At 33.6% G+C, this 26,681-nt stretch overlaps 1 long non-coding RNA gene across 15 annotated transcripts; it reads right to left on the bottom strand.

Moving 5' to 3' along the window:
• Positions 1 to 12,254: 12,254 nt before the first annotated feature.
• On the bottom strand, positions 12,255 to 22,312 carry LOC110687242. Of its 15 annotated transcripts, none has more exons than XR_002504405.1 (4): positions 17,202 to 22,305; positions 17,037 to 17,098; positions 13,007 to 16,429; positions 12,255 to 12,758 (listed from the first exon to the last, which is right to left on the bottom strand). It is a non-coding gene; the product is annotated as an uncharacterized LOC110687242 (long non-coding RNA). The 15 variants fall into 15 exon arrangements; XR_002504408.1 differs by having other exon boundaries at positions 13,007 to 15,605; positions 17,202 to 22,303; XR_002504410.1 differs by having other exon boundaries at positions 13,007 to 22,079; positions 22,181 to 22,312.
• Positions 22,313 to 26,681: the final 4,369 nt, after the last annotated feature.

The raw sequence follows: 26,681 nt of genomic DNA on the forward strand, positions 1-26,681 counted from the left end.
GTTCTGTTAGTAGCAATATTAATTTTTGTCATGATGTACAAGTGAAGTTGTTTATTTTGTCGTTTTAGTAGATTAAAAGCATGTTTTTGTTTTATTATGTTGTTTTGTTGTTATTAATTATCATTGTATAATATTACCGTTAATATAATTATTATTACTCTTGTTGTTGTTGTCGTTTTGCTGTTTATGCGACTAATATGATTTATTTTTGCCTAATTATAATAATTACTCACAATAATAAACCAAGGGAGAGAAAATAATTATATTATTTGTGGTTTATTATTGTTAAATAAATTTAATTATCACGTGTTTCATTGACAAACTATAAATATGGAAGAATTAAACATATGTGTTGTACATATGATTTATTATTATAAACTAATTATCACGTGATTTGTTGTAGTTAAAATGGGAGACCTTATGAAAAGACAATTCAGCATTCTAGATTTATCTGGAAAGAAATTTTTGGAATGGAAAGTGGATGCCATGAATTTAAAAGCGGATGAAATTTTTGGAATAGAATTTTTGCCATGATGAAATTTTTGGAATGGAAAGTGGATGCCATGATGAAAGAAATTATCTTTAATAAGATTGGAGCACACTGTTAAAGATAATAAAAGTCCCTCTGCTCAAACCTCAAACAACTGATACTGCCACTGTTACCGAACAAGAAAAGGCAAAAGTCTTAGTGTTACTAAGGCATCATTTACATGAAGACCTTAAAACTGAGTACATGATGGTTGAAGATCCCAAAAAGTTATAGGATTACCTTAATGAAATATTTGGACACCACAATAGGGTGCTCCTTCCTAAGGCATTATTTAACTGGACAAATTTACGGTTCCAGAATTTCAAATCCGTAATTGATTACAATTCAACCATATATGAGATAGTATCTATATTGAGATACTGTGATCATCCGGTCACCGATGAACAAATGATTGAAAAAACACTCACTACCTTTCATGCAAGCAACATATTGTTGCAAGAACAATATCGTGAAAGAGGTTTTAAAAAGTTTAATGAATTAATGAGTGTATTGCTTATTGCGGAATAAAATAGTAATCTTTTGTTGAAAAATCATAATCTTAGACCAATTGGGTCTTTGGCCACTCATCATGAGGCAAATGCAACAAGTTCTTATCCACCCGAGGCAAATGCTACACAAAGATGTGGACGTGGAAATTACAATGATCGTGGAAATTATCGCGGACGAGGCGAGGACGTGGTAGAAATAATTTTCAAAGAAACAGTAATTTCAAAAATTTTGAAAAACAAAAGGGACAGTCATCTGGAAGCCACAAACAAACTCCTTCAAAAGGAAAAGACACATGTTACAGATGTGGCATGATAGGGCATTGGGGACGTACTTGTCGTACGGCCAAACATTTGGTAGACCTTTACCAGGCTTTTGTAAAAGGCAAAGAGAAAAATGCAGAAGCAAATTATGTTAATGAAGAAAATGCTCCATGTCCTACCCTTGATGTGTCCGATTTTTTCATGGACAATGCTGAAATTTTCATCTTCGGAGAAAATAACAATGCTTAAATAACCCATCTACAAATGTAATATATGCTATGTTTTAATGTATTTTCTGTTATGTACTGTACTATAAATGACTAGTCATGTACTTTTAAGTTCTATCATCAATAAAAGTTTGTAGGATATTATTCTAAACTAATCTCATATTTATTTTATGAAGATATGGATATGCTTGAAGTTGGTTCCGAATATCAGTGCCTTTTGGACGGTGGAACAACACACACTATCTTCTATCTTGAAGGATAGAAAATATTTTTCACAACTAAAGTTGTTTCACGCAAATGTAAACACTATTTCCGGGTCAGCAAAATTAATTGAAGGATCTGGAAAGGCTTGTATAATGCTTCCAAATGGAACAAAATTGATAATCAATAATGCTTTATACTCGAGTAAATCTCGAAGAAATCTCATAAGTTTTAAAGATGTACGTCAAAATGGCTATCATTTAGAAACAATGACAACAGGTCAAAAGGTTATGCCTCATGGCAAGAAAATATGGCAAGAAACACATTTATGAGATATTGCCAGGGGTTATATCGTATAAACATACGACCCGTGGAAATCAATATGATATCTAAACCAGAAGTTAGATGACAAACATTTGATTATTTTATGGCATGATCGTTTAGGACATCCAGCGAGGATGATGCAAAGAATAATAGCTAATTCAGTTGGACATTCAATAAGAAATGTCAAAATTCCTCGATCGGATGAATTGACATGCTCTGCATGTTCACTTGGCAAATTAATAATAAGACCATTTATGAACAAAATTGCTATTGAATCTCCAAAATTCTTGGAAAGAATTCAGGGAGATATTTGTGGGCCAATTAATCCGGCATGTGGGCCATTTCGAAATTTCATGGTTTTAATTGATGCTTCTACACGATGGTCACATGTCAGTCTGCTCTCAAGCAGAAATATTGCCTTTGCAAAATTACTTGCCCAAATTATCAAATTAAGAGCACAATTCCCGGATCATACAATAAAGAATATAAGACTCGACAATGCTGGGGAATTTACATCCCAAACATTTAATAATTATTGTATGTCAATTGGAATTGATGTTGAACACCCAGTAGCTCATGTTCATACACAAAATGGTCTAGCTGAATCACTAATTAAGAGATTGCAAGACCATTATTAATGAGGTCAAAATTGCCATGATTTGCTTGGGGATATGGTATAATACATGCAGCGGCACTAATTGGATTGAGATTTACAGCTTATCATAAATTCTCACCACTACAACTTGTTTGTGGTCGAGAACCAAGTATCTCACATCTAAAAATCTTTGGTTATGCTGTATATGTTCCCATCGCTCCACCCCAACGAACAAAAATGGGTCCACAAAGAAGGCTGGGAATTTATGTTGGGTTTGAATCCTCCTCTATAATTAAATATCTTGAACCATTTACTGGTGACTTATTTACGGCTAGATTTGTCGACTGTCACTTTAATGAAGCAGTATTCCCAGCCTTAGGGGGAGAGAAAGTGGACCCACGCAAGAAAGAAATAAAACTTATTTGGAATGCAACACAGCTGTTAATGTTAGACCCACGAACAAATATGTGTGAACAAAAAGTCAAGAAAATTGTTCATTTACAAAGTGTTGCAAATTAATTGCCTGATGCATTTGTAAACACAAAGAATGTGACAAAATCACTTATACCAGCAGAAAATGCCCCCACACGTATTGAAATCCGAACTGATAATAAGGCTATTGAGAATGAATCTCAAGCACGCAGAAAGCGTGGGAGACCACTTGGTTCAAAAGATTCTAAACCAAGGAAATTGAAAAGATTGGATGGAATAGAAAATGAGACTAATGATGTTCCCACGTCAGAAGGTCAAGAAAGACCAAATGTGGATGAAAGTAAAGAAAATAATGATAATCCAAAAGGGGCGAACAAGAAAACAACCCTACGGGGAATGAACAAGATGTTCAAAACGTCGATAACAATGAAATTTCAATGAGTTACGTCTCTACCAAGACTCATTGGAATAGGAAAGATGTTATCGTGGATGAAATATTTGCAAATTCCATCGCAATCGACATAGTGTCCGATGAAAATGATGTTAAACCAAGAAAAGTGGAAGAATGCCGACACAGGAGTGATTGGCCAAAGTGGAAGGAGGCAATGCTGGCTGAGTTGAAGTCACTTGAAAAACGAGAAGTTTTCGGAAAAATAACTCTTACACCAGCAGGTATAAAACCTGTTGGATACAAATGGGTATTTGTGAGAAAACGTAATGAGAAAAATGAGATAGTTAGATAAGGATTTTCTCAAATTCCAGGGATTGATTATGAAAAAACATATTCTCCGGTAGTTGATGCAACTACATTAAGATTTCTGGCCTGCAAATGCGATTAATGGATGTAGTGACTGTGTATTTGTATGGGTCACTCGATACATACATTTACATGAAAGTCCCCAAAGGACTAAAACTACCAGAAAACCACAAACCTAGACAATTACTTTCCATAAAACTAAAAAGGTCACTTTATGAATTGAAACAATCTGGAAAGATGTGGTATAATCGTCTCAGTGAATACCTTGTGAAAGAAGGGTTCAAAAACAACCAAATTAGTCCCTGTGTTTTCATAAAGCAATCACAATCAGGATTCGCTACGCTATTATTGCAGTTAACGTTGATGATTTGAATATCATCGGAACCCCAAATGAACTTGAGAAAACTGCAAAATACTTGATGAAAGAATTTGAGATGAAAGACCTTGGAAAAACTAAATTTTGCCTTGGATTGCAAATCGAGCACTTGAGTCATGGTATTTTTGTCCATCAATCAAACTATACAGAAAGAGTTTTGAAAAGATTCTTCATGGACAAAGCAACTCCAATCAACTTCCCAATGGTTGTTCGTTCTTTGAGTATGAAAAACGATCCATACAAACCACGAGAAGAAAATGAAAAAAATCTGGGTCCAGAAGTACCATACTTAAGTGCAATTGGAGCCTTAATGTACTTAGCTAACAACACTAGACCTGACATAGCAATGCACCAACATATAGGCATTGGAAGGGAGTCTGACACTTACTCCGATACCTACGAGGAACACAAGACCTTGATTTATATTATCAACCGAAACAAGATGTTGCCCTCATTGGGTATGCCGACGCTGGATATTTATCGGATCCCCAAAATGCCAAGTCACAAAATGGATATCTGCTCACTTATGGCGGCACTGCAATATCATGGAAATCAACAAAGCAGACATTGACTGCGCCATCCTCAGATCATGCAGAGTTGATAGCCCTTTATGAAGCAGGACGAGAATGTGTGTGGCTGAGGTCGATGATTAGTAATATCCAAGAAGAGTGGAATGAAAGCAATAACAGAAAATCCAACCACCATATTTGAAGACAATACAACATGCATCTCTCAGGATGAGGAAATAGATATCCCCAAAACTATTCTTCACACATGATCTGCAAAAGGATGAGGAAATTGATATCCAGCAAATTCAGTCTTGTGACAACCTTGCCGACCTATTCACCAAATCACTTCCTTCCAAGAAATTTGAGCAATTAGTTCACAAAATTGGAATGCGACATCTTCGTGAACTATGCTGAAATCAGGGGGAGTATTATATGCACTGCACTCTTTTTCCCTTCGATCAGGTTTTTATCCCACTTTTCCTCACAAGGTTTTTAACGAGGCATTATATCAAAGCATATAATAATATTTAGCTATGGTTTTATCCCATAAGGTTTTACCTAGCAAGTTTCACGAGACAACCCATACTCCATTTTATGTGAACGTTAAGGGGGAGTGTTGAAAATAATGCAAAGAGAAGTTCACATGAACTTCTCTAGTACAATAATTGGTAGCAAACTTAGTATTTTAATTGTATAATAGTACAATTGTGCAAATAATTGTATGACAATATTTTGCCTATAAATAAGTTCACCATTGTGAACTATGTAGAAGGCAATAAAAAGTTAGCCGTAGCAATATTTCTCTACTTATTCACTTCCCTATTTTCAATATCATTCTATAGTTAGAAAGTCACCTCTTAACAAGGAATAATTTTTTTTTTTTTTTTTGCCGAACAATAAATGTAGGCATTCATATATATATTACTGTATCAAATAAAAAAGCATGCACACGCATGAAAATACACAAAAAATAATAAAATTATATTGAACATACTTGAGAATTCGGATGGTATACCTCCAGCTCGATAAATGATATTTTGGTGAATTGCTGACACAATATAATATATGTTGGTGCATAGATTTCCTCTTTTTCTTCTTCCTTGGACATTTCATGGTAGCAAGTGTAAAAGCTATTTGATCCTTTTGGATCTCCATGCTAACTTGCTACTCTGAAGAGAAATGACCAAGAAAATGGAGAACTTGCTACTCTGTAGAGAAGAAAATGGAGAAATTGAGAGAGGTTATTGATGATAAATAATAACCAAGAATTGAGTGATGAGAATGAGAGTTATGAGACCAAGTATGTCATTTATATAGGGGTGTTAACACTAGGGTTTGGTGGATTAGGATTTCAAAATGCAATACTAAAAGATAGCATTGCCACTTCAGCTTGAGGTGGCATTTTGAATTATACTTCAATTTGAAGAGAAATAACTTTTAGGTGCCCTAAAAAATTAAAAACATACCAGTAACATATACAATAATATTAATAAAAAGGTTGGTCAAACCATTGATATGTTACCATCCATGACAAATTTGCTTTAAGCATTTGAGGTGTGAATGACAGGGTTACAGATAATGCCAATGTGAAACAATGATATTACCTACCAAAAAAGCTTGATTCAATGAAATTGATCCTTAATCCATGTCTTGAAAATCAAAAGAGATATTCATCTTCAGAAGATAATAGCCACATGTTTTCTAGAATTAAAATGTACTCGGAGATTTTGTTTATCCAGCAATTTTACATAGGATTATAATGGAGATTATGGGGGTGTTTGGTTAGGAGCTTTTTGGCGCAAGAAGAGTTGATTGACCATTTCAAAAAGCTCTTTGGGGTGTTTGGATAGAAGCAGTTTGAAAGAGTTTTTTAGGACCAAAAGCCTCTTTTTCAATAAGTTCATATGAGGAGCTTTTTAAAAGAGCTTTTAATTTTAAACAGTCAATAATTAACCGTTGGTTACCAAACACTTTTACACAAACAGCTAATTACAATCATTTAGTCAAAATTGTTAATGCAAACAGCTAACTCAAAGCAGCTAACAGATAAAAGAATTGCCAAACAGGGCCTATAAATTCAGTTGAACAGAATGACTATCATATACCTGGCTTGCTATATCATAACATTGTGGTTACCGTTGACAATATTAAGACCCGAAAGAAAAATTAGGACTCTCTGTGTTTCAGGACTTGAGCTCACTACATAATGTTGCAATGATGTCTAATGGAGACTCAAGAGTACATTTTAAGACCTCAAAAGAAACTACACCCTTAACCAGAGCCTAAAGGTTCAAAAATACAGCAGTGTCAAGTTCAAATTATAGGCAACAATATATGTATGTAATTACTCCACATGTTGAATCTGCCTTAGAAAATTTGTCAGATGTTTTGTTGTAGGCTGTTAAAAAATTATGAATTGCACACACTCAAATATAACCAAGAACAGGAGTCCAAAACCTACTTTAAACAAATTCATGCCTGACAATTTCCTGAGAGAAAAGTAATTAGTGTTATGCTTGGCTAAATGACAAATAACTAGAATGAGATGGAATATTATAGAAACAAATGCATTTAATCTAAAAAATTTGCAACTTTGTATTTAGACATACCTTGATAGCCCAAGTGCTAGTAGTTTTTGAGTATTCACGGCAAAACAGATGAAGAGTGTAATTTGCTGTGCAATTACCAGATAGTATTCCATGGAGCCAGTGATACTACAGCAGCAAAACCATAGGCAATCAGAAGACTGCATCGCTTAGTTAAATAAAAAATTAAAAAAAAATAAAGCAAGAGCTGTGAAGGAACAACCATGAAGGGGATAACTAGACAAATAAAAATTTTAACCCTAATGAGACCTCAACACTGATAAGAGTAGTGCTATTCTAAATTGAAATAGTCAACAAGAGCAAAAGAGATAGAAGACTTCAACAGAATATGAAAGCAACTTCCCGACAAATAAAATAGACAATAACAAAATTGACTCCTGTTCTTGCAATGACAGCCAACATGATATGAAAGCTGTAAATAAAAGAAATATCTTATTCCCTCCTTTTCCCTTCACGCAGCTTCGTCTTTTATTCTTTTATTATACTACTTATGATTGAAAAAAGTAGAACTTAGCAACTCCGCAAGAAAGAATAAAGATATGAGTAGAACTGCAGAAGATAGCTTAAGGTCATCTAGTTTGACATACATTAATAAGTGAAGTGAGAAAAAGATAGTGGCAAAAGTGGCTATGGTTGAGTCAAGTGATTTCAATTCACTAACCCCTTTTTATTAAACTGTAACAGACAATGAACAATACCATGTCAAGATACTTACCCTTGCTTTAAGGTGCCTACAATATAAAAACATATCCGAGCAGTACAGTACTCACCATTTGTTGCACCATATAGATGAACTCTGACCCGGAAGTCCTATCTAGTAACATCATAATGTGCACCGTCACAACTTCTGCTTGCATGTTGAACAGCAACCAAATATGGTTTCATGTTAATAAGATTTACAGAGAATTTGGTCGTCTAGCTAGATAACCACTTAAACAACTAGATTGAATAATCCCAATAATATGATAACATGCTAACATGCACAGTGAGGTGAAGATATGACACTTGTCAACATGCACGTTTAAGTACAATATAATTAAAAAAACAACAAAGTTCATGCAAATAAGAGAGTTTATGAGGAAAAACTGACGTGGTAAACTAGACAAGAGAGAGAGAGAGAGACGATCTACCTTCGGCCAATACACTAAAATGAATCAAAGGCACGATCTAAGTGATAAATCATCCTAGAATTTATTTCCTCATTGGCAACACTTATAACCAATTTAAACTGATCTGACTCCGCATTAAGTTTCAACTTTCAAGTGCAGTAATTATTACATCAATTATATGAGAATTACCCAAATAATCTAAGCAGAAATTTTTTGTTTCGCAAGAAAAATAAACTAGATTATTCATTGTCAAAAGATATGTAACATTAAACGAAGTATACGCATCTGTAAGAACAGAACCCAATCAACACCAATTTTAACTCTGAGCAAGGGTGTGTTAGATGTATAACAATTAACAAATATGGATGTCTGAATCACACTTGAACATTCAAGTCAAATTTGATTATTATGAACAACATTAGGGTCTTGAATTCCTAAAAGCACTAATATTTAAATAAACTTAAAACTTATAATTGCATATCAAATCATGTTGATATGATTCTCCAAGATTTGTAAATGCAGTTGGAAAAAATCCCTAAAAACTATATACTGAACCCTGTACTACAAATCTGCTCTGTTCTAGGTTTTGGTTTTCTTTAGTTACTAACTTACTAATGGCATCAGCATCACAACTACCGCGACGCCACAACCTTGACAGCTAATTTGATATAAAAGTACAAAACACTTCTTCGCTTACTATTAGCAAATGGTCATGTACTCATGTCCTTGTACTCCGTATCAGAATATATGTATCCAATATGTCTTCTATATTTCTCTCCTTGTCCCTTACCAATTACACACAGCAAGATAGATTAACCAAAAGATATTTTAGTGCTCAAAGCACAATGAATTGCACAATAATCCTATATGTCTTAAAGTAAGAAGCTTTATAAGAATATATGGCACCTTCAAATCAAATATGCCATTCTCAATACAAAGCCATACTATCATTAATAATCCGAGATATGAGGTTTGCTTAGCACCAAAGAAGTCCAACGCGCAAGGCATTATAATCTAGAACAGACACTTAACCCCTTGTATTCTTGAGCTTTTATTGAAAGATCATTTTTTTCACACAACATTTTGTATTTAATGTCAATCATGTATCTTGAATAAATAAAGTCACTAATGATTTACATTGCAAGCATAGGAAACATACATTACTATATATGTGGGCCATTAAACAAAATTTCTCCGAATGACAAAGAACGAACAAGCATAACCAACATATTTTCACCGAATATCAAACCCCTTTTAACATGCATTAAAATGAATAGGCTACGAGAGACAATAGCAATACTAAGCAGACAACACTCACAACACACCTCATCTTGGCCAACCAAACTGAGTCATACTGACAGACATCAACCGAGAAAACGCAAGCAATGTCGAAAACCCACAGCTCATATCAATTTCACATCAGTGATCAACTTGAGACATATACCTAAAATTACAATCTTTTTCATTAAATTGGAAATGTCATCAACTGAACAAATGCAATAATCAAAGTATAATGTCCATCAATATTAATAACTAACAAAAGTATAAATACCCTAATTACATTATAACATTATCTTCCCAAATTAACAAGTAATTTATATACAATTAAAACAACAATTAATTACTAAACTCTTCTTTCGGTAGTCAAATTCAAAACCGATCAGCCAGTGCAGCCAACCCAACCCATGCAAATCCAAGAATTCAAAGACCAACCCAATTAACAATTTTAAGAACTTCCCAACAATAAATTAATAAATACAGTAATAGATATGAATTTATCAGCTCAACAATACGATTAAAACCAGACAAAAAAAAAAATGGAACTTACCAGAGCTAAGGTAATCTAGAAAGAAAATATCTTCAATTTGGGATGTGGAAATTGAAATTAACACTCAATCAAGAACCGGGTTCCTGTCAATACCGCTTGAAATTACTGTATGCACAACTTCCTTCATATTTGCAGAAAATACAATTGCCGGTAATAAATTTAAAGGGTAAATAAAAGTTAAATTGAAAAACACTAGTGATTAGGGGTGTTGTTGGAGTGAGATATACTAATAAGCCGTTTATGAATGAAATGAGTTACTCGCAGGTATTTGTGAATTGTGAATTGTTACATGAGTTAAAAAGATGTGGAGGAATGTTACCCTTATTGTGGGTAATACAATCCCGTCAAAAAAAATAATGGGTAATACAAAGTGCGAGTATATAGTAACCCACTCTTAAAGCATGTTTGGTTAGTGTATATTTTGGGTTGAAAATTGATTCGGATAAACTATTACCGTTAACAAATGCTTGGTTACAAGGTTTGGTAACAATTACCATTACCTAAGGGTAAGGGATTCCACCCATTTGTTACCTCTCCAAAACACAAGGTAACAAATACCCTTAGGGTGCGTTTGGTTCGCTGGTTTCAGGAAAGGGAATGGGAATCATTCCCTTTCAACCTGTTTGTTTGCCACTTTTTCCCTCAATCATTCCCCCATTTCATTTTTCAAAATACCCCAAAACCCACTTTCCCCATTCCCCACCCCCCCCCCCACTTTCCCATTATATTCCCCACCCACCCTAACCCTAACCCTAACACTAACACTAACACCCATATACGCCGGTGGTGGTCGGACGGCGATTGTCGGCGAGCACCGGGGAGTGGTCGGGGAGGCTCGGCGAGCACCGGGGAGTGGTCGGCGATGTGGTGCTGTGGTGGAGGAGGGAGATCGAGCGTCGGGGAGGGGGGCTGGAGCATCGGGGAGGGAGTTCGAGGTGGTGTTGTGGTCGGTGGTGGTCAGCGACCGTCGGCGAGGGGGGCTGGAGGGTCGGCGAGGGGTCAGCGACCGTCGGCGAAGGGGGCGCGACTGTCGGCGAGGGAGTTCAAGCATCGGGGAGGGGGGCTGGAGCATCGGGGAGGGAGTTCGACGGTCGGCGATGGGGGCTGGATGGTCGGCGACGGTCGGGGATGGGTCGGAGACGGTCGGCAGAGTTCTGTGAGGGTTCGGCGGCGGTCGGAGCTGCGCTGTGATGGTGGTGCTGTGGTGGAGGGAATGATTCCCTGGTTTTTGTAACAAACAACCTTCCAAATTTTCCACTTTGCCATTCCATTCCATTTCATTCACGTTGTTCATTCCATTCCGATTCTCTTCTGTGAACCAAACGACCCCTTACCCTCCTCAAACACAAAGTGATTCCTTTCCATAGTTAAACCAAACAAACGAAAAGGTAATAGTTATATGATTCCTTTCTACCTTTTTATTTGTTTCCTTTTCACTTCGTTTTCATTGTCTAACCAAACGCTCTTTTAATGTAACTATTACCTCTAAGGCTTTAATTGAAGGCACTAGTTTCCCTTTCTTCAAGTATCACTACACCATCACTGCATAAACTTCCTTAGATTCACACCATGAGTATCTTTTCCTTTTAAAAACTTTCATTTTGTTTAATTTAACTTGTATTAAACTAGCAATACATTATTCTCATTTTGTTTAGTTTTTGACTTTTACTAGCCTTGTAATACATTACTCTCGATCCAAACATATCAAATGGTAACTTACTAACTTTGTATTCACATAATACTATTGGGAGTTGTTGTATTGTTAGTGATGTAAGACCACTTCTTTTGTCCTTTGTTTGAGACACTATTTTATTAAATTCAACTAAAAAAGTTAAGTTTATAAAGATATAATTTATGATATTATTATAATAAAAAATAATTAAAAAGTTGATGGTTAATTAGAAATTGAGATACAACAAGTCTTCAAACTTTATTCATTAGGAGGCAAGGCCATGATGATGAGAGGTGTTATTCAAAACCGAGATCAAATCTCATCTGCATCATTTGTCTATGTTGCTCTCTCTACATTAAAATAACAATATACAAGTTACAACTTTAAATTTCCATTCAGCCAACTTTTGAATCGAACATTGTTACACCACTGCTCTTTGAGATACTCCATCAAAAGAAAATACAGATTTAACTTCACAACCTTTCATAGATAACTTAAATTGACAATATTTGATAACTTAAATTGACAATATTTGATACAAATTTCATTTGCAATATTAAGATAATATTGATATTAAACCAACACATCCTCGACTACTTGAGATACAAGGTAAAATTGTAGGGCATTCAAGATGATGATTTCTTCGACAAATGCCTGACATGGCCAAGTCAAAAAGATCAGGCCTATTACCGTGAATCGTATTGATAGCGAAAGGAGATCGATACCACCCAAAACATGAGGACACATCCCCAAGCCTTCCGAATTGGTCGGTCCAAAGCCCAGCCATATCAATACCACCACCAATGACATGAGCCTGCACCAACTGCATCCCAAAATTTCAAACACCCAAGTTAGAAATCTTCATGCAACGAACTTAAAAGATCAATTTTACAACTTTTGGACAAAGATAATACTGTAGTTCCAAACTTCAACATTTGAAATAGAAGTAAAGATTAGAGCCCCACAAGAGTTTAAAATTAAACTATCAAAAAGAAAAGTGACTACCTTATTCTAGATATTACAAATAGTATCTGCAACTTTAAGATTTGTACATAAGGAATATGATCTTACCCGTCTCGTGAAGACTATGAGAATCAGACAAACATGTCAAGGCATCATTTTCCCAGTTTGTGTTGTAATAAAGATTACAACATCTGGTACTAATTTTGCTCTTAATGCCCAATCAATACTTGTTCTTGAGTCCATGGCCATGATGCTGATGGCATCGACAAATCCAATCCTTCTCTTCGACATAGGCCACTTTGGTGAATTGCAGATGCAATATGATATATGCTAGAGCATAAAACTCCTCCTTTTCTTCTTCCTTGGACATTTCATGGCAGGCAGCATAAAAGCTATCTGATCCTTATGGATCTGCATGAAAACCTACTACTCCGTAGATTAATTACCAAGAAAAATAAAGAGAGAGGAGGATATCAAATAGAATTTGAGAAAGAGTTGTGAGATTAAAATGAGAGCAAGTAAATCATTTATATAGAAAACTTGGACTAGGTTGATGGACTAGGGTTTAGAATACAGCTCACAAGGATAGGATCACCCCATCTTTTTGAGATGGATTTTTTTTTTTTTTTTTTTTTTTTTTAATTTTACAAGGATAGAATCACCAGCTCATTTTGAGATGGATTTTTTTTCACAAGGATAGAATACCCACATCACTTTGTGATGGATTTATAAAAAAAAATAAAGATGGAGAAAAACAATATATTTTACCCTTTGATAATACAGAATAAAATGTATACTTAATAAGTGTAAATCAGAGAATTGATATGTTACCATTCATTACATATTTGCTTTAAACCTTTGAGCTGTGAACAATGAAATTACCTACCTTAAAAAGTATAATTCAATGAATTTGACACTTTATTCACACTAACAACACTGAGAGCAACTCGTCTTCAGAAATTTATTACGCAAAAGGCCTTCGTACGCTTAAGTATACCCTAAAAAGGCCTTATTTCTTGATTGTGATTTTAATGGGCACGTGTATTTTGACTAACATAAGAAACTAAGTAGCGTTTGGTCAGCAATTTATAGGTCTCAGAAAGAAAAAATAGGGATTTCAGTATTCGATGACATGAGTTCACTATGTGCTGGTGCTACGACATCCAGATGTCTAAGGAAGATTCGAAGAATAAGAAATTAAGAACTCAACACAAAACACACTCTCAACTAGAACCTGAAGCTTCATAATGGGAAACTTTGTAATGTTCTTATTATAGGCATACACACGTACACGTGTAATCATTCCAAACAGTATTTTAGATCATGAAATTAGAGATTTCCGTATTTGAAGACATGAGTTCACTATGTGCCGGTGCTATGACATCTAAATGGGTAAGGAAGACTTGAAACTAGGAATTAAGAATTTAACACAAGAAACACTCTAAAGTCTAAACTAGAACCTGAGCTTCATAAGGCGAAGCTATGTCATGTTTTATCATAACTCATAAGGCATACACGAGTAATTAATTCTAAATGGTGATCCTAGATCATGAAGTGCAACTCAATACTTTTCTGGACATCCAATATTTACTAAACATAAATTCTTTAAGACCTTTTCTGAACAAACAAGAAACTATGTACAATGATTGTGATTCACATTAAAAACCAATAAAACTGCAGCTAAATGAAGAAGAATATACGAGTAAATGATATCGAATAATATAATAAACAAATAGATTCTATTGCAATTATTTTTAATTATCTAGTACTTAAACCTAACAGCCCAAGTGCTAAATTTTTTTTTAATAATAACAACAAAAACACAGGTATTATGTCATCCATATCATTTTTCCATGGGACTACACCATCAAGTCCATAAGCAGTTAGAAGATTATATTGCCTAGTTAAAGCTGAAACCCCCAAAATATAGAAACAAACAAGAAGAAAGAAGAAAAGAATATGTAAATTTTAACTCTCATGGTGAGACCTCAATACTAGTAAGCATATCAGGCTCAAGCTATACCCAATACCCATCAGTAAGCTACTTCCACATTAAGGCAAGAAGCTAAACCTAATCAAGGCAATGTTAGAGCTCACAATTGTCATTTCCTTTTCTTAAAAAAAATTGATATTTTGAAAATGCAATTCCAAGATTGTAATTGACAAATATGTTAAACAAGAAAATTTAGGCTCCTTGTTTTTTACAACAACGAACACAAAACTACTAAACTAGAATTGGACACAGTAGCTAAAAATAAATGAGATCAGGAGATAAGATACCTTATTATCCTCTCTTAAAAATAAATTTAAAAAAATTTAAAAAGGATACCTTACCCTCTACCTTCCTTTCTCACAGTTTCATCATAGGTGTTCACGAGATGGAGAACAATAGAATAAAATAGCAAAACATAAAAAGTACGGCTGTTATCTAAGCAAGAATGAATAAAAGAAAACATAAGTGCAGGTATGTGCAGGAAACAATTTAAGATCAATTGATTTCAAGATATGTTCACAGGAGTGAGGAAGAGATAGTACCAAATGTATCTGTACCAAGTAAAGATGAACACTGAAATAATGATGTACTCAGATTGAAGAGCTTGGACTACAGGGCATGATGTTGAAGTACACATGAACATCAGCTTGCCCCCACATTTTTTACTAAAACATAGCAAACATCTCAACTCTTCCTATGCATGATAAACAGCATCTGCAGACAAAAGACAAAACCGTAAATTCAACTCTAAAGAAAGATCTCAATACTGATCATATGGTGACATAACCCATCAGTTAGCAACTCAACACTATGGCAGGATATAAAACTACTTATTACAAGCAACATTTAGCAATTGCCATTTCCATTTTCTTTTATCCAAATAATTGAACTTATAAACAAGAACAATAGGTAGAAGACTTTAAAGGGTGGGTATAAGACTTCAACAGAATATGATAGTAACTTTATGACAACTAATATAGACGATAATACTTTGACTCCTGGTCTTGTGATATGACAACAAACATGAAACTGCCATCAGATAACAGCAGCTGTAAGTAAATGAGATAACTTTATTCCCTTATTTCCTTCCATTTTTTCTGTTCAGTCTCCTCTATAGGGTCATAATGAAGGTAAATTTGTTATCTAATATCTTCTTAAAAATAATAAACAAGAGAAATTAAATGTAAGATAACCTAGTTTTGTTTTTTTTTTTTTTTGGGAAGTAAGACCACCTAGTTTAAGAATATGTTAATAAGAGAAACGGGAAATATATAGGGCCACACGTGGTTGAGTCTAGCAATTTCAATTCACGAACCCCTTTCTGAATCAAGTGTAGCAGTAGTACCATGCCAAGTAGTAGCCACTTCGAAAGATATCCTTTCTCACCTTAAGGTGGCCACATTATAAAAGATATCTGAGCTATACTGTAGTACTGTACTCCCCATTTGTTGCACCAAATAGATGAACACTGAACCTGAACTCCATCTAGTAACATAATCATGTGCTCAATTTAACAGAGATGCACCCCATCACCACTTCTGCAATGTTAAAGAGCTTTTATAACAGCCATGGTTTCTTCTATACAAATATGAAGAAAATTTTGTCATCGAGCTAGATAGCCACTCATACGTTATACTACTAGATTAAGTAATAAATAATGTAATTTTTAAAAAATAAAAAAAAATAAAAAAAAAAAATAAAAAAATCCTGCCTGTGAGGTGAAGATATGAGGAATATAAAAGTAAGCTATTTCCACATTAAGGCAAAAAAAATATAGAACCTAATCCAAGCAACTTTACTACTTTAGAACTAACCAATGTCATTACCTTTTCTTCAAAAATTGATATTTGAACAAGCAATAGTGAATACCAAAGACTTCAATACTTGATATCATGATTTGTAGACAAGAAATTTTATTTCCTTCTTTTTTACGACAACAAACATGAGATAAACAAAAACTAGAATTGTTTTCGGTAGCCAAAAATAAATGAGATCAGGAAGACATAACATCAATTAGATACCATATCTCCCTCTATCTTCACTTCTCAGTTCTCAAAGTCTCTTCATAGATTTTTTTTCAGGTGTTTGCGAGATAGAAAATAAAAATAAATAAATAAAAAGCGTAAGAAAAGGTATGAATATTACCTAATTACTTCTTAGCAAAAGAGCATAACTGCAGATATGTGTAGAAGATAACTTAAGATCACCTGATTTGACATTTGAGGAAACGTTCATATGTGAAGTGAGGAAGAGACAATGTCAATTGAATTAAAATTTGCAAGATCATTTCTCATCCAAGTGTATTTGTACCATGTCAAGATGAACATTGAACCTAAAGTTCCATTCCATGACATAATAATGTGCTCAGAATTGAATAGCTTGGACATGCCGTGACGTTAAATGCACTTGAACATCCACTTTCCCCCACGCATTAAAATGAAAGCATAGCAAACATATCAACTTCTCCTACACATGATAAACAGCATCTGCAGGCAGTCATGATATATAGAATTAAAGAAAATTAGTCGCCTAAATAGCCAATTCAAACTATCTTACTATTGAGTGGTTGATTGAGTAAGTTTAAACATACTAGCATGCACTTTGAGTGAAGATATCACTTGTCAGCATGCACATTTAGATCAATCATAATCATCAAAACAAAGAAGTGAATGCAAATAGGAGAATCACCTAAAAAAAGAGTATAACTACTTTAGATTACAATGTAATCAGATAACCTCTTCCTTGGATAGAAAGCTGACAAATTTTGTAGTAGGCTACTCTAAACTATGAAGTAGAGAAACTCTAAACTACTCTAAATAGATTCAAGGATGACTACTTCCACATAGACAATAAAATCAAGTATAATGATGATAATGATACACGTTAGAAACCACTAGAGTTGCAAGGCAACATTTAAATGAGATGGAATGTAACCTATGCAAAAACAAATTTATCCAAAAGTCAATAATTTGAAATTGTATGGCACCTATACTTATACCCTATGTTACTTGGACTCTACCAACAAAGTGTTGGCTCACTACCTCAAATCCAGCAGTTCAAATCCTACCAAGTCAGGGTACTTGGGGGTAGGGATTCCCTTACCCTCCTCTCTACTCCCAAGTGTCTGGCCCACAAATATTGGACCAAAAAATCCGTGAGGGTTAGACAGGGTCCTCTTTACCATTAAAAAAAATAAATGTTACTTAAACTCTTCATTTCAACTCAAGTATCCTTGTTAGATTTTCAACACTCCGGCAAGGGTATGGACATTTGGACACTTTATTTTGGGCTAAAATCATATATAGACACTTGTCATCCCTAATTAAGGACTTGGGGTAACAGAAGCTATACCTTCATAACCAAGGTGCTCATAATTTAGAATGTTACCAGAAAAATACATGACTTACCATCAAGTCATGGAGCCAGAGTACACCAAATCAATTGTCTTGCTATGCTCTGACAATGCATGTTAGCCGACCCAAAATCATTTGGGACTAAGGCTTCGTTGTTGTTGTTGTGGTTGCTGTTGGAGCCAGAATACGCCATCAAGTCCACAAATGATAAAGTCATTAAATATCCTAGTTAAGCTGAAACCTCTATAAGTCAAATGTGTATAGGTTGAATAAACATAATAGGGGACAAAAGAAGGCAGAACTTTTAACCCTCAAGCCATCATGAGAGACCTCAGTATTAATAATACAGTGACATTGTGGGTTGAAACTGTTTTAAATGCCCATCATTTAGCTACTTTGTCAGCATAGCAAGAAATAAAACCTAAACTAAGAAACATTACGATTGAAGAATAGGGCCTCGTTGAAGCTAGCAGCTAGTTTTTTCTCACTTTAAGCTGTTCAGTAAGGATGGCCACATATTATCTGAGGAGAATTTACCATTTGTTGCTCCAAAAAGATTAACTGTGAGCCTAAACCCATCCATTAACATAACAATGTGCTCAAATTAAAGGGAGACAACCTATCATGCCTAGAATTCATTTCCAATAAAATAAATCTCCTTAATGCCAGTAAACTTTAAGTTAGAGTGACTAACCTGGGCTACACGTGAGTACATGACAATGCACATGTACAAAATAAAATAGCCCCCACATTTCTGGTTGGAAAAATATCAAGCACTAGCACAACTTCAGCTATGCATGATGCCAATAAATTAATACTCCATAGAAAATTTAGTCACCTGAATAGCCACATTATCCTCGATTTAATAATTTATAACGTAACAAATGCTAGCATACACTGTGAGGTGTAGATATTTCACTTGACAGCATGCACTTTTTGGTGAAACATTATTATCAACACAACATAGTGCAAGAGATTAGGAGAATCATATACACTCTAATATGGAACAAAATGACATAAATAAATTAAATTATCAAAAAGATACATCCACAGACTAAATAACAATTTTAAAGTATAAATGCAGCCATACCAGAGGCTAAATCAATGCCACAGAATACACTAGCTCTGATTTCTTTACGCCTAACATCCATTCAAACAAGTCTGACATCATATAAAGACTTTAGTACAGTTGTTTTTATTCCAGAATCCTCCATATGATCTAAACAGAACATTTATGTTAAGCAAAAATAGTAAATTAAACAATCAATTGTAAGAACAAAACCAAATCAATGCAATATTTAACTCACAAGATAGAGAATATCTCATTTTTAAAATAGGAAGAGTATACACACACCGGTAATAACAGAACAAAATCAACAGTAAGAAGAATGAACTCAACACAAAATTTAATTCACACAAGTTGGGGGTTTGTAAAAAAAAAAAAAAAAAAAAAAAAAAAAAAAAAAAAAAAAAAAAAAAAAAGAGAGAGAAAAGAAAAGAAAAGAAAAAATCACCCTCAAAATGTAACAATACTTAGCGTTCCAGTTTCAACCGAACCCACTTGACAATGATACAGAGAAGATTATCCAACATAACATTCAAACTATAGCCCAAATCAGTTAATCATAAACAACTTAGAACACAGAACAACATTCACAGCTCCCCAGCTACTGCACATCACAGTGGAAGTTGTAAGCAAATAGTCAGATAGAAGGTGACTTTGCTCAAATTCTTTCACAGAGATCTCTACAAAAGGCAAATATACAGTTCAAGAGCCCAGGCGCCCACTGCCCTTATTTTGGGGGTATCTCGCTTTGTTTGCCACCAATTGTCAGAAAGCCTTTTACACTATTATTAACAATATGTACAGACTGTACAGTAGATTAACAAGCTGCACAGTGCTGATCTCAAGTAAAATAATAATTTCAGCATAATACTTAAATTTACTACACAAGGAAATCATCAAATAAGCTGCACGGTGCTGTAAATCTTATGCTGTTCTTATGTTGAAATCTGCCACTTAGAAAGGCTTTCCCTTTCCGATATATAGATGTTCTATAAAATCCGTCGCAGATGTATATGAGCAGGATGAACAAGAAGATTGTGTATGGAATTGTTCAGTAAGAATGTAACGGAACCATCATAAATATTAGCAACAAATCCATGATTTTTCAGGAGCTCAATTGAAGAATTGTTACAGTTGATCATTTTCCTAGTAATTTAGCTATGGAAATAGCAAATAAAAAAACCAAATAAAATAAAGGAAATTTTTTTTACAATGGCATATAATTATGAAAAGAATTGCATTCAATGCAAGTAAGTACTCCAGTCTCCAGAGCCAGAATATAAAATTCATAATCTTTCATAGACATCGTATCTTACAGAGTATCTTGCCCTCCTTCAGCAACGATTTTTCTTCATGGGGATTTCTGCAGCTCAAAAAAGCTTTAGTTGCTGAAGGATTTAAGGGTAATTTGAACAAGGAGCCGCACTTTCCACAAGTCCACTTTCACTTGAAAATCTAGCAATTAGTCAAAGCAACAAATAACAAACTAAGTGTGCACATGAATTAAGGAAAAAGCAAACATACATAATGTAACCTTATTCAGTACAAGGAAAGCTATGATGGGGTGAAATAACAGCATGGAACCCAGGAGCCAGGACTAGGCACATGTCAGCACATTGTTATATTAAATGGATTATACTTTAATAAATTCAAATTTTTTGTTTGTGCAGCGCTTGTGAAAGATTCAGGAAAAGGTTTATCTCCCTTTCCAGAACTGATAGATCAAGCCAAAATTACTACTCGTATTACCATAAAAGATGCACCATGCCTATGTGTTTCATGCACAATGCAAAGAAGGAAGACCATCATTATAAAAGCTGGAAAGCTATGTACCTTTTATTGGCCAACCAAGTCATACTGACATGTAACATGGAAGGGCTTTTCTCTCAATTCCTTAGAGTAAGCAGTGCTGAATATACATGGCTCACAACACTTACCCACGACTCACATCATCTTTGCGTCAGTGATCAAGTCACTCTCTTTGTCTCCTAGAAACAAAAACCTAACAATCTAACAGATGTACACGTAATTGAATGCAATGGTTTAAGATCCTTATGTATTAAATCTTATAATTCTCCACATAACAAATCTCAACTATTTTCATTCAGTTCCACTTAAACCCCAATACAAAAATAACACCTTTTTATAACAAATTTTAATCCATTGCATTTACCTACTCAATTTTTTTTCTTACCAGATTCTAGTTCACAAAAGGCTGTAATTAACTGCTACCCATCAACACATTATAGACACTTAAACCCAAAAAATTCCACAAGACCACAATTTCCATTATACACACGGGTGTACGTAGCTTTGAGTACACCCCAATACTACTTTTTTTTTCTCATTTAGATAGTTCCGATCAAGCAAATCAGAAAATGGGTAGCTACAATTCTACAAATAAGCCAGAAAAAAATAACCTCAAGTGTACCATCTACATTAAACGATAAACCCACCAACAAAAACCCAATTAATACTACCATAAAACCCGATTAAAACACAAATTTCAAAAAATAATCATTTCTTAAAATTTGATAAAAATTAATTATCAAAGTTTGAAAAAAAAATTGAAAGAATTCCAAAAAAATTAAAGACAAAGAGAGAATTATTGGGATCACTGCACGCAAAAATGATATTAGTCAACTGGGTAAGACTTTGTGAAGCCATCAGCACCTAATATCATCTCTCTCATGAATTTCTTGCATTTGAGCAATTTTGAGTGTCCCAAACAACAAGACGAGATTCATATAAATAGCCCTTGAAATTAAACTACAAAATCAGAACAGATATCAAATCAATTGAATCTTGAATGATATCAAATCTAAACATACCTAAGTTGCTTGATTTGCAGAATATTAAAGATTGCTGACCTTGAACTTTGCTGGAAAAATCAGAGGGTTTGTGCTTGATTTTTATGGAGTAGTGGATTTCTTAGTTGGGATGGTTGTTGGAATAGTAGATTAGGATCACAATGCCGAATATCAAATGTCAACAACCACTATTTAGGGATGACATTAGATCTATTATTATTTTAATTATTTTTTTTAACATAATGGAATTACAAAGTAATGATTTAATATTGTACAAATTAGATGGAAGTCCGTGTCATGCATGGCTTTTTTATCTAAAGTTTTTAATTATTTGATTTATTGTATTTAATAATTTCTGACAAAATTACAAAAGTTTAATATTTTTTTTTTACTATAATTTATTATGAATTTATTAAATATAAATAAATTTTAAATATGATATTTTTTTCGTTATATAAAATCTTTAATGTGAAATGATAAATTTTTAATAATTTAAATCGAAATTGTTTTACCATATCTTTTATTTCGATAGAATCACCAACCTCGTCCACAACTTACCTACTACATCAATGGATAAATTGAACCGTGAAATGTTAGTAAAACTGAAATTGATATAAATTAAATATTTACATTTATATAAAATAAATCAATATATTTACCAATAAATGAAAAATTGTTGCGATATAAAATCAAATCTATGCATTGGAATTTTTTCATCATCTCCAAAAATAACCAAAGCCATACATATATTAAGTATACAACATCTAATCGTATGCCATTACATAAACAAATAATCGTTAAGTATCCTAAATAAATACAATGTAACTAATAATTACAAATATAAATTTAAACATAAGATTTTAAAAATTACCCGGATATTGATGACCTAAAACTAACACAAAATTACTAACACAAAATTCGCTTGGTGGGGTTTTGTATTGATACGAAATTCTATTTGTGTAGTGTGATGTGTTAGATTTGCATGTAAAAAAACATTTAGTAAATAAAACATAAACATATAATCGTTGAGTATCCCAAATTAATACAATGTAAGTAATAATTAGAAATACTAATTTAAACATAGGATTTTAAAAATTAAGCTAAAAATTACCCGGTCATTGATGAACAAAAATTAACACAAAATTAATAACACAAAATTCGCTTGATGGGGTTTTTTATTGATACGAAATTTTATTTGTGTCGTATGATGTGTCAATTTATAATGGTAGGTATCACAAATTTTAATTTAATTATAATTAACGAACAATTTGTATTTCTTATCATAAATACTATCAAAAATTATCTTATAATGGTAGGTATCAAACTTTATTATAAGCGTTTATCATTTAAATATTTCTTAGTATATTTTTTTTGGATTTCTTATACTCGTAGTATTGAATTAATAAATATATCTTTTCCTATATTTTACTTTATTTTTTTTCATTAAAATAATTTAATTCGTGGATTATAATCTGGGTGGCATTAAAATTTTAGATATATCAAATCTAATTCGTTACTTTTATCTAGGTGGCGACATAATTTTTTTAATTCAAAAATAAAATACAAATCTTTCTTGTTATTGGTCGAAATAAGTATATTTCTTACGTGGCGCTCCAAATGCTCTCCAAAAATGCCTACTTTATTTATATATATATTAGATTTTCAAATGTGGCTGATCACACGATGTGGCGAATTAACTCAGTTAGGGGTTGTGTGGCAGGGGTTATTCGGTCGGTCAGGGGTTACTCGGTCGATGTTTTGTTTTGTGTCCAGTTTGTCGCACAATGTGGTTGGCCACACCAAAAATGTTGCCGCTTTTAATTTTATAGAGTATAATTTTATGTTGTAGTTAAGACTTATCTTTTTTGTTATCAATATCTTTAATCTAAATCTATAATCTATATATATATTAAAAGGCATTCCTAAATAAGCATATGTAACATGTGGCGCTCTCCTCAATTAACTGAGTCTTTCAATTCACGTGATCAAAATATGGATTGTACAGGTTTGAATTACCCACAACCACTACAAGAAAAATACCTTTTCATAGCGATTATTTTAACATTTTGTATTGATTGTAATTGCTACAAAAAAAATCTCAACGAATGGTTATTCGATACAATATTCGTTGTTACCATAGCCTTTAGTAGGGTTTTTCGCTTTCACTGGGGTTGTCCTCATTAATCAATACAGAAAACTACATTCAATCATGGTGATTATTGTAGCGACTATAATCTCTACAAATGTTGAACTCATTTTCTACAAAACAAAAAAAAAATAATAAAAAAAAATAACTAGACAAGATTCGAACATGCAACCTCAAGCTCTAATATGAAATGTTTATCCAGTAAGCTATGATATATTTTATGTTCTCTTTGTCAAACAAAATTTTAAAATATAGTGTAAAAAAGGCTTTTCGTATCGATTTATGGGTTTTAGTGGCGATTGTAAACAATACGCTTTTCCATAATTTTATAAATGCGCAGAAAAAAGGTGAATAAATATTATTATGTTTTTCGTATCGATTTCATATGGGTTTACTATGTCGATTGTAAAATGATACGTATTCCTCTACTATTTTACAAACACATGTGCATATTGTAGCGGATGTTCAATCGCTACGAAATAATCGCTACGAAAAGACAACTTTCTTGTAGTGAACCTTATGTAATAATGCAGTAACTCAGGGCATTGCCTAGGTCTAAAAACTAGTTACTTAAAAAAAATTGACGAACCTCCCACCTCGAGGATAGGGCTAAGCAAAACTATTTGAAAATCCGAAAATCCGATCCATATTCGATCCGAAAATTATGGATAACCGATCCGAACAAATCGGATATCGGATATCAGATAACAGCAAACCTTAAATACCCCGAAGGCCCAAATACCCCTAAAGGCCCAAATGCCCAAACCAACAAACCCTAAATCAAAACCCTTGAATCCCACCGCCCTTCTCTCTCTCCTCTCAAATCTCTTTCTGTAATTCATCCTCACCGCCACTCTCTCTCTTCTCTTTCATCATCCTCTTAGATCTCACTCATCTCAGCAAGGACTGCAACCCCACCACCCTTCTCTATCTTCTCTTTCATCTTCTTCTCCTCCTTTGATCTCTACTTCGATCCTCACGGCTGCTTTACTGGCGACCCATGCAACACCATCCTCCAACCGTCATCATCAACAACCGCAATAACAACCGCGACCGTTCGGGTCATTGTTCCCTCGAGCTTCCAACCCACAACACCGACGACGACCCTATTCTCAACTTCATTTCAATGGCAATTAATATTTCTTTGTTTTGTACTTAGATTTGTGTGAAAAAATTTTGTTTTGTAATTGGTTTGTGTATAATTTATTGTTTTGTAATTTGTGAAAATTATTTTTTGTATTTTTAAAAAAAATTATTTGATTTTTTCTTGTTGTTCTGGTTGTTAAAGTAGTTGTAATGATTTTTTTTTTTTAGAACAGTTGCAATGAATTATTTATTTTTATAGAATTGATGTAGAATTAATTTAATTCGCCTTTTAAAAAAAATTACCATTTAATTATTATTTATATAATATTATTATATGGGTCGGATATTGGATATCCGAGCTATCCGATCAGAAAATTATCGGATATCTGAAAAATTCGGATCAGATACATATATCAAATATAGGAATTTTCGGATACAAATATCCGAACCAAAACCCAGTTTCGGATCGGATATCCGATCCGTGCTCACCCCTACTCGAGGATGCAAGTTGACCTCCTATGCAGCCACACCAAGAGGACTCCTTCACTTATTAAATATTTATAATTGAAAGTAATCTTACAATTTATATTTGATAGTATAAAACTACACATTTATAACAATATTATTAAAACTCAAAGGGACATCATGCCACCGCCATGTGACACTGTTCTTTCAATATGTTTTGGCACCACATGACCGTTATGTGTCATCACTCATCTCCTTAAAAACTCATTATTATATGTATGGAAAACAATTCACTTTTTATAGGCCCGCCATGTGTCACTGTTCTTTTAATATGATTTGGCATCACATGACCGTTATGTGTCATCAATCATCTCCTTAAAAACTCATTATGTGTATGGAAAACAATTAACTTTTTATAGGCAAAAGGAGTTGATCATTTGTTATCCATAGTCGCATATTAGCACATCACTTAACATTTTTTTTTCTCTTTTTTGAGATGAATATTTTGTGTTTATCCCTTTTATACTTTATTCCCATTTCAAATATTAGATCTTAATTAATATTAAAGCCTAAGTATTAAGTTTGAAAACTCAAGTAAATCCTAATATTTTAAAAAAAAACTTGAAATAACTCTTTATAAATAGTGTTTGGACACTTATACCCTCAAATATTTATTCACCAAGTATTTGTCAATAACTAAAATTTTGACGTAGGTCTAAATTGAAAGAGTTCCCCGAGTCCTCGGACGTGACTAGCTATGGCGCGTGCATTAGCTGCCCTAGTACTAATAATAACAATTGGTGACTTAGTATTTTTAAAGCTCAAATAAACAATAACAATATTGATATTTTAAATCTTAGTTAA

Source organism: Chenopodium quinoa, unplaced genomic scaffold, assembly GCF_001683475.1.
Source record: "Chenopodium quinoa cultivar QQ74 unplaced genomic scaffold, ASM168347v1, whole genome shotgun sequence".
NCBI lineage: Eukaryota > Viridiplantae > Streptophyta > Magnoliopsida > Caryophyllales > Amaranthaceae > Chenopodium > Chenopodium quinoa.